Source organism: Erinaceus europaeus, chromosome 7, assembly GCF_950295315.1.
Source record: "Erinaceus europaeus chromosome 7, mEriEur2.1, whole genome shotgun sequence".
In the NCBI taxonomy this organism is placed as follows: domain Eukaryota; kingdom Metazoa; phylum Chordata; class Mammalia; order Eulipotyphla; family Erinaceidae; genus Erinaceus; species Erinaceus europaeus.
In genome coordinates, this window is record NC_080168.1 from 116547367 (window position 1) to 116556439 (window position 9073).

At 40.1% G+C, this 9073-nt stretch overlaps 1 non-coding gene across 1 annotated transcript; it reads left to right on the top strand.

Moving 5' to 3' along the window:
* The first annotated feature begins 6899 nt into the window (after nt 1-6899).
* LOC132539645 (U6 spliceosomal RNA) lies at nt 6900-7006 on the top strand. Its single transcript, XR_009550978.1, has one exon. It is a non-coding gene; the product is annotated as a U6 spliceosomal RNA (small nuclear RNA).
* The last annotated feature ends 2067 nt before the right edge of the window (nt 7007-9073 follow it).

The following is a 9073-nucleotide window of genomic DNA, read 5'->3' on the forward strand; positions in this document are numbered from 1 at the left end:
TGATTTTGAACACCTTGCTCCAGCCTGTCACTGAACTTTTCTGTCTATCTTTCCCTTGGAATGTGTTTCCTGGAGACACAGACTAGATAGATTTTGTTTCTTAATCTATTCACGCTGTGTCTTTCGGTAGGAGATTTTAGACCAGTAATACTTAGAGTGGTTATTGATATATGCGGTTTACTTACAGCATTCTGACTTTTGTTTTGAAGTTGTTTTATATTTCTATTGTTTGTTTTTCCATTGGCTGCTGTCACTTCATGTGGATGGTTTTCTTTTTCAATATATATTTATTTATTTTCCTTTTTAATTAAGTTATTTATTTATGAGAAAGATAGGAGGAGAGAAAGAACCAGACATCACTCTGATACACGTGCTGCTGAGGATTTAACTCAGGACCTCATGGTTGAGAATCGAGTGCTTTATCCACTGCGCCACCTCCTGGACCACCATTTATTTATTTTCCCTTTTGTTGCCCTTGTTGTTTTTTATTGTTGTTGTTATTGATTGATGTCATCATTGTTGGATAGGACAGAGAGAATTGGAGAGAGGAGGGGAAGACAGAGACGGGGAGAGAAAGACAGACACCTGCAGACCTGCTTCACCGCCTGCGATGCCCCTACAGGTGGGGGCCCGGGGGTGAACCGAGATCCTTACCGGGTCCTTGCACTTCGCCCATGTGTGCTTAACCCACTGTGCTACCGCCAACGGCCCCCAATTTGTATTTTTAATGGGTTTCTGTTTCATGTTTTGTTTTGAGGTTCTCATGAGTGTTATGTCTAGCTTACTAATTTACAGCAGTGTTTTTAGCCAATGTTATCTAACTATCACTTGATTACTCTGTTCACTCGTTCTTTCCTTCTCCTGTCTTGCTGTTCTTTTCTGTGTTGTTTGTGTTGTTAGTTCTATTCTACCACCCATCACCTCTCTCACAGTTTGTATTTCCCTGTTTCTTCTTTTTATATGTGGGATTCCTTTTGCATGTTTCAACCCATTTTTTCCCAACACCATTTGTTGAAGGACTCTGCTTTCCCCATGTAATAGTCTGGGCCCCTTTGTCAAAGATTAAATGTCCATAGGTGTGGGGGCTCACTTCTGGGCTCTCAATTCTATTCCTCTGGTCAGTGTGCCTATTCATGTTCCAGTACCAAGCAGTTTTGATGACAATGGCCCTAGAATACAGTTTGAGATCTGGGAGTGTGATGCCTCCGGTTCTGTTCTTTTTTCTCAAGATTGTTTTGGCAATTCTAGGTCTTTTCTGGTTGCAGATAAACATTTGTAGCATTTGTTCTATTCTCCTAAAATATGTGGCTGGGATCTTGATGTGGATAGCTTTAAATTTGTAGATGGCTCTGGGTAGTATATTCATTTTGATGTGTTAATTCTTCCAACACATGAACATGGAATCTCTTTCCACTTTTTTGTGTCTTTTTCAGTTTCCTTGAGTAGTGACTCATAATTTTCAGTATACAAGTCTTTCACTTCATCGCTTCCTAGATAGTTTATTGTTTTTGTTGCTATAGTAAAAGGAATTGATTTCTGGATTTCAACTTATTCTAACTTAGTGTTTGCATAGAGGAATGCCACTGACTTTTGAATGTTAATTTTGTAGACTGACACCTTACTGTATTGCCTGATGATTTCCAAAAGCTACTTGTTGGATTCCTTAGGTTTTTCTTTTTAAAATTTTTTTTATTATCTTTATTTATTGGATAGAGACAGCCAGAAATCAAGAGGGTGTTAGAGAGACAGAGAGACACCTGCAGCACAACTTCACCACTCGCAAAGGTTTCCTCCTGCAGGTGGGGACCGAGGGCTTGAACCTGGGTCTTTGTGCACTTCTTCTTCTTCTTCTAGCGTTTGCCCTTCTTCCGTAGCCAGTCAACAGCGTCAGGTTGAGCCTGATGTAAAGTTTTGAGACCTCCTTTGAATCTGGAGAGGTGGCAGTCGTTGACTATGTGGGTCATAGTCTGTCTGTAGCCACAGGGGCAGTTCGGGTCGTCTCTGGCTCCCCAGCGATGGAACATAGCGGCGCACCGGCCATGGCCTGTTCAATAGCGATTGAGGAGGGCCCAATCATAACGTGCTAGGCCAAAGCCGGGTTGACGCTTACAGGGGTCTGGGATGAGGTGTTTGTTCTTTACCTCAGCTGACTGCCAACTCTGTTTCCAAGAGACTGGAACAGAGAAGTTCAGTGTAGGCGTAGGGGACCAGATTGGGTGATGAGACGTCAAGCGTTGGACAGGGTGGGCGAAGATATCCGCGTATATTGGCAGGTCCGGTCGAGCGTGAACGTGGGAAATGAACTTAGATGATGCCGCATCCCGACGAATATCTGGCGGGGCGATGTTGCTAAGAACTGACAGCCATGGGACCAGGGTGGAACAGATGGTTCCAGAAATTATCCTCATGGAGGAATATAATTTGGAATCGACCAAGTGGACATGGGGGCTACGGAACCATACTGGGGCACAGTATTCTGCAGTGGAATAGCATAATGCCAGAGATGATGATCGCAGTGTGGAAGCGCTCACACCCCATGAGGAGCTGGCCAGTCTTGCAATGATGTTATTCCTCGCGCCCACCTTTGCTGCAGTTTTTATGAGATGTTTGTGAAATGACAGGATGTGATCGAGAGTAATGCCAAGATAGACTGGCTGGGCTTCATGCCGGATTCTTGTATCATCAAGCTGCACATTAAGCTCACGCGAGGCCGAGGCATGGTGTAGATGGAAAACAGATGCGCACTGTAATATGTTCACTCAACCAGGTGCGCCACCACCCAGCCCCCCTTAGGTGTTTCTATGTATACTATCATGTCATCTGCAAATAGGGAGAGTCTGATTTCTTCTCTTCCAATCTGTATGTCTTTAATTCCTTGCTCCTGCCTGATTGCTATGGCAAGAACTTCCAACACTATGTTGAATAGTAATGGTGATAGTGGGCAGCCTTGTCTAGGACCTGATCTGAGTGGAAATGCTTCCAGTTTTTCACCATTGAGTATGATGTTGGCTATAGGTTTGCTATATATAGACTTCACTATCTTCAGCAATTCTCCATCTATTCCCATTTTTTGTTTAGATCATAAAAAGATGTTGTATTTTGTCAAAGGCTTTCTCTGCATCTATTGATATGACCATGTGGTTTTTGGTCTTGCTTTTATCGATGTGGTGGATCATGTTGATTGATTTACATATATTAAACCAACCTTGCATGCCTGGGATAAACCCTACTTGGTCATGATGAACAATCTTTTTGATATACTGCTGTATCCGGTTGGCTAGAATTTTGTTCAATATTTTCGCATCTATGTTCATCAGAGATATTGGTCTGTAGTTTCCTTTTTTGGCTGTGTCCCTGTCTGTTTTGGTATCAGAGTGATGTTGGCTTCATAGAAGCTGGAAGGGAGTAGTCCAATGTCTTCAATCTTCTGGAAGACTTTTAAAAGTAGAGGTAGTAGTTCTTCTTTGAAGGTTTTGTAGAATTCATTTGTAAAACCATCTGGTCCAGGACTTTTATTTTTGGGAAGGTTCTTGATAACTGTTTCAATTTCATTAGCTGTAATGGGCCTGTTCATGTTATCTAATTCCTCTTGACTTAGTTTTGGAAGCTGGTAGGTATCTAGGTAATCGTCCGTTTCTTCCAGGTTCTCTAGCTTGGTGCCATATATTTGTTCATAGAAGCCTCACATGATATGTTGAATTTCTGTGGTGTCTGTTGTGATATCTCCTCTTTCATTTAGTATCCAATTTATTTGGGTCTTCTCCCTTTTTTGTTTTGTGAGTCTGGCTAAAGGTTTGTCGATTTTGTTCACTCTTTCGAAGAACCAACATTTACTTTTATTGATATTTTGTACGGTTTTCTTATTTTCAATGTTATTGATTTCTGCCCTAACGTTAGTGATTTCTGTCCTTCTGGTTGTTTTAGGGTTCCTTTGTTCTTCTTTTTCTAGGTCTTTAAGATGTGCAATCAGGCTGTTTATTTTTGCTTTTTCTTGTTTCCTAATGTGTGCTTGTATGGCTATGAACTTCCCTCTCAGTACTGCCTTAGCTGTGTCCCAAATATTTTGATAGCTTGTGTCATCATTTTCATTGAAGCCTCAAAACATTTTGATTTCTTCCTTTATTTCCTCTTTGACCCAGTAGTTGTTAAGGAGTGTACTGTTGAGTTTCCACATTTTGGAACTATTACTAATCTTTTGTTGATTGTTAAGTGTTAGTTTAATTCCACTGTGGTCTGAGAAGATGCTTCAGATGATGTCAATACTCTTGAATTTGCTGATGCTGTCTTTGTGGCCTAACATATGGTCTATCCTTGAGAATGATTCATGTGGGTTTGAGTAAAATATGTATTCCAGTTTCTTGGGGTGAATGACTCTAAATGTCCAATAGTTTTAGTTTATCTATCCTCATTTAGCTCCCTCATGTCTTTATTGATTTTCTGCTTGGATGATCTGTCAAGTTGAGAGAGTGGGGTGCTGAGATCCCCTACTATGACTGTGTTGTTGTTAATATATTGCTGTAGCTCTTTCAGTAGAAGTTTGATGTATTTAGATGGCTTCTCATTGGGTGCATAGATGTTAATAATTGTTAAGTCCTCTTGATTGACTGATCCACTGGGCATTAAGTAGTGTCCATCCCTATCTTTTTAAATTTTATTTATTTTAAAATCTATCATGTTGGACATGAGAATAGCTGTTCCTGCCCTTTTTTGTGGGCCATTGGCTTGTATGATAGTTTTCCATCCTTTCACTTTGAGTCTGTGCTTGTCTTGTTGAGTTAGGTGGGATTCCTGCAGACAACATATGGTTGTGTTGTGTTTTCTTATCCATCTTTCTACTCTGTGTCTTTTAATAGGGGAATTCAGGCCATTGACATTTATTGATATCAAAGATTGAAGATATTTTAACATCATTCTTGTAGATTTTTAGATTGTTCTGATATATGTCCTATTTATGGTGGTCTGATTGTTTATAGGGGAACTTTCAGAACTTCTTTCAGCTCAGACTTTGTGATAGATGATTCTTTCAGCTGTTGTGTGTCTGAGAAGGTTTTGATGCCTCCATCTAGTCTGAATGACAGTCTAGCAGGATATAGTATTCTTGGTTGAAAGCCTTTCTCATTGAGCACTTGATAGATATCTTGCCATTCTCTTCTGGCCTGTAGTGTTTGTGTGGAGAAGTCTGCTGCTAATCTTATGGGTTTTCCTCTGTAGGTGACTCTTTGTTTTTCTCTTGTAGCCTTCAGGATCCTTTCTTTATCCTTATTCCTTTCCATTCTAAGTATGATGTGTCTTGGTGTCTTTAAGTCTGGGTTAATTCTGTTTGGGACCCTCTGGGCTTCTTGAATCTTTATGTCTTTGATGTTGTCTAGACTAGAGAAGTTTTCAGCTATTATGGCCTGAAGAATGCTTTCTTCCCCTCCCTCTATTTCTTCCTCTGGTAAGCCAATAATGTGTATATTATTTCTTTGGAAGTCATCCCATAGGTCTCTGTTGTTGTTTTCAGTATCAATCTCTTTTAGAGATCTCTTACTTCTTTTTTAGTTGTCTCTAATTCATCCTCAGTCTTGCTAATTCTGTCTTCAGCCTCATTGATTCTATTCTCTCTGCCCTCTACTGTTTTCTGGAGTTCATCTATTTTGTTACTCTGTTCTGATACTGTTTTAGCTTGTTCATCTAGTTGTGTTCTAAGCTCAGCTATTTCAGCTTTCAGCTCTCTAATAACCTTGAGAAAATTAGTGTTTTCTTCCAGAGTCTCATTTGTTGTTTGCAGTTCTGATGAGAATTCTTTAAAACTCTTTCCTCACTCCTGTGATTTTCTTAACTAGTGTTTGGATGTTGACCTCATTATTTTGTGCTTCAATCTTTGGGGGGCTTTTAGCTGGAATTTTGTCCTGGTTCATTTCTCTGATATTTATTCTTGTAGGTTTAGCCATTTTATATAGTATGTTATGAGGTCCCTCTCTCAGTACTTTTCAAATTACTGATCACTCTTGCCTGGATTGACTTGTGACTAGGTAAGGTAGTTAAAGGGTTTACAATTGTGGAAATTGACAATAGTATTTTATTCCCTCAGTTGGAGCTCAGTGGTTTAAAAACCTCTTTTATTCTTTTTCTTCCCTGTAGGCTATGGGATCCTAAGGACTTTTAAACTATAATTAGGCTTCTTTGCTTAATCACTGACTCCTGACTAAGAGATAAAGCCAGGTGTGGCAGAGATAATCCAGTGTTTATGCAAAGAGACTCTCACAACCCCACCAATAAGCCACCGAGGTATAGTTCTTCTCCTGAGTTTCCTGGTTAGTTCTCTGTCCCCTGGTGTCATCACAGGGACTCCCCACCACCACCCTCATCCCCATCCCCCCACCCTCGCTGTTCCAGATTTTGAGGGCAGTAGCAATGGAGACTCATAGTTGCATTTTGTGAGTCTTAGGGGAGTCCTCTCCTCCCTTCAGCCATATTTTTGTTGATGAAACAGACTGGAGGTGGTGTTTCCACTGGTAAACTGCCAGACTGTTACCCAGCCACTTAATCTCTCCCTAGGATCCTCTCTGTCCACCAGCCACACGTGTTTGCACTCACCTGTAATTTGTTGGGTTCCTGAAGTTGTTCTAGTCCTGTCTTGTTGTGGTCCCAGGTGGTCTCCTCTGGTATTCCTAGTTGACCCGGAAGAGGAGAAGAGAGAAACACAGCTGCTATTGCTCTGTAGTTCCACCTCCGGAAGTTACTGTGGGATTCCTTTTAATAGTTCTTACAAGGAAAGGCTGGTGGCCACCACTTAAAGAAAGGATGATTCCATCTCTTTATAGCTACACCATCACCTCCTAGTAAACCATAATAGTTCAACTAAATGTGAAGACATAGAAAAGCTGCCAGTATCCTGTGTAAAAACATGGAATTCTGAGCTCACTTCAGCAGCACATATACTAAAGTTAGAATGATGCACAGAAGATTTTCACGACCCCTTCACAGAAATGACTTGCAAATTCATGGAGCATTGTATATTTTTATCTCACTTATAGGCAGGACTTAATAAATAGGGACAGAGAAGAAGAACACAAAATGAAAGTTTGAAGGGGGAAAGTCCAACAAGAAATGTAGGCAATGAAGAACACTCTGAATAAAATTCAGACTAAAGTGGAAAGCTTAACAAGTAGCTGTATCATGCTGAAGAGAGAATACCAGGAATATCAAATAGAATGGTCACCTGCCAGTGCCCATGTCCACTGGAGAAGCAATTGTAAGAGTCAGAACTCCCAACTTCTTCACCCCTAAAAGAACTTTGGTCAATTCTCTCTCTCTCTCTCTCCCCTCCCTCTCTCTGTGTATGTGTGTGTCTCCGTGTATATGTATATAACTTTAATAGGATAGCATATGATTCAGTAATTCTAAAGATATACCTGCCAGAGTTCAAAGTAGAGTCTCAAAAACGTATTTGTACACCAGTGTTCATACCAGCATTATTGATACCTAAAATATGGGACTGACCTATGTGTCCCTTGACGGATGACTGGATAAGTAGAATGTGGCATATAATACATTGGAGTATTATTCAGCTTTAAAAAATGAAAGGGATTCTGACTTATACTCCAACATAAAAGATCCTTAAGGGTATTAAGATAAATATAATTTACAAAAATTATACAAAAAGAAATGTACCCTCTCTATGTACCTTCCAAAGGAGTTAAACTGTTAAAAACAAAACAAAAATGAAAACATGTGGTCCAGGAGGTGGCGCAGTGGATAAAACATCGGATTCTCAAGCATGAGGTCCTGAATTCAATCCCCGGCAGCACATGTACCAGAGTGATGTCTGGCTCTTTCTCTCTCCTCCTATGTTTCTCATAAATAAATAAATAAATAAATAAAATATTTTTTAAAAAAGAAAGAAAAAAAACATATAATAATCATTAACCGCAAGTTGGGGTGAAGGGAAATGGGAAATTGTTCAATGAATATAGATTTTCAGTTTGCAAGATAAAAAGGTTTTAAAGATGTGTTGCATTGCAACTTAAATATAACTAACACTCTGAAGGTTTTAAAATTATTAAAGTTATGATTTTTAAAGTGATTGTGAAAAAAAAGTATGTGCTCTTTAGGATTCAGATGGTAGCACAGCAGGTTAAGCACACATGGCACAAAGGGCAAGGATCGACATAAGGATCCCAGTTCAAGCCCCCGACTCCCCACCTTCAGGGGAGTCGCTTCACAGGTGGTGAAGCAGGTCTGCAGGTATCTGTCTTTCTCTCCCCCCTCTGTCTTCCCCTCCTCTTTCCATTTCTCTTTGTCCTATCCAACGATGACAATATTAATAACAACAACAATTAAAAAAAAAAACAAGGGCAACAAAAGGGAATAAATAAATATTTTTTTAAATATATGTGCTTTTATCACAATTAAAACTGGAATAAAAAAATAGTACCAAAAAATGTGCTGATACTTAAGATCTTCAGCTCTGATTCTTACCATCTACATGACTTTCAGGATTGCATGGAATTTCTGGGAATTAGAATTCTCATTTCTAAAATGAAGCAAGTAGATTTTACCTCTTTTTTTTAAACTGTATTTATTTATTTAATTTTTGGATAGAAACAGAGAAAAATTGAAAGGTAGGGGAAGAGAGAGGCCTGCAGCCCTGCTTCACTGCTCATGAAGCTTCCATTATGCAGGTGAGGACCAGGGACTTGAACCTGGGGTCCTTGTACATTGTAACATACCAGGTGCACCACCAGAGTTCACCTCTTAAACCCTTGAAGTTTTCAGATGGTGTTCTGGTGACAACATATGTCTAGGGAAACACCTTAGGTTGGGGGTTTTTGTTGGTTGGTTGGTCTCTAATTTAAGATTACTTTATTCCTTTATTTGGAGGCGGCACCCCACTTGTACTTTTGCAAACTGTCCTCTTTTCCACATGGCGCTATTTATACTGCCACAGCCTCCTTCATCATCTCTTCTACCTCAGTCAATAAAGACAGCCTCAGTGTCAGATCAGCGGGACCTGCTTCGCCACTTGTGAAGCGTCCCCCACAGGTGGGGAGCAAATCCAAATTCTTACGGAGGTCCTAGTGCTTAACCA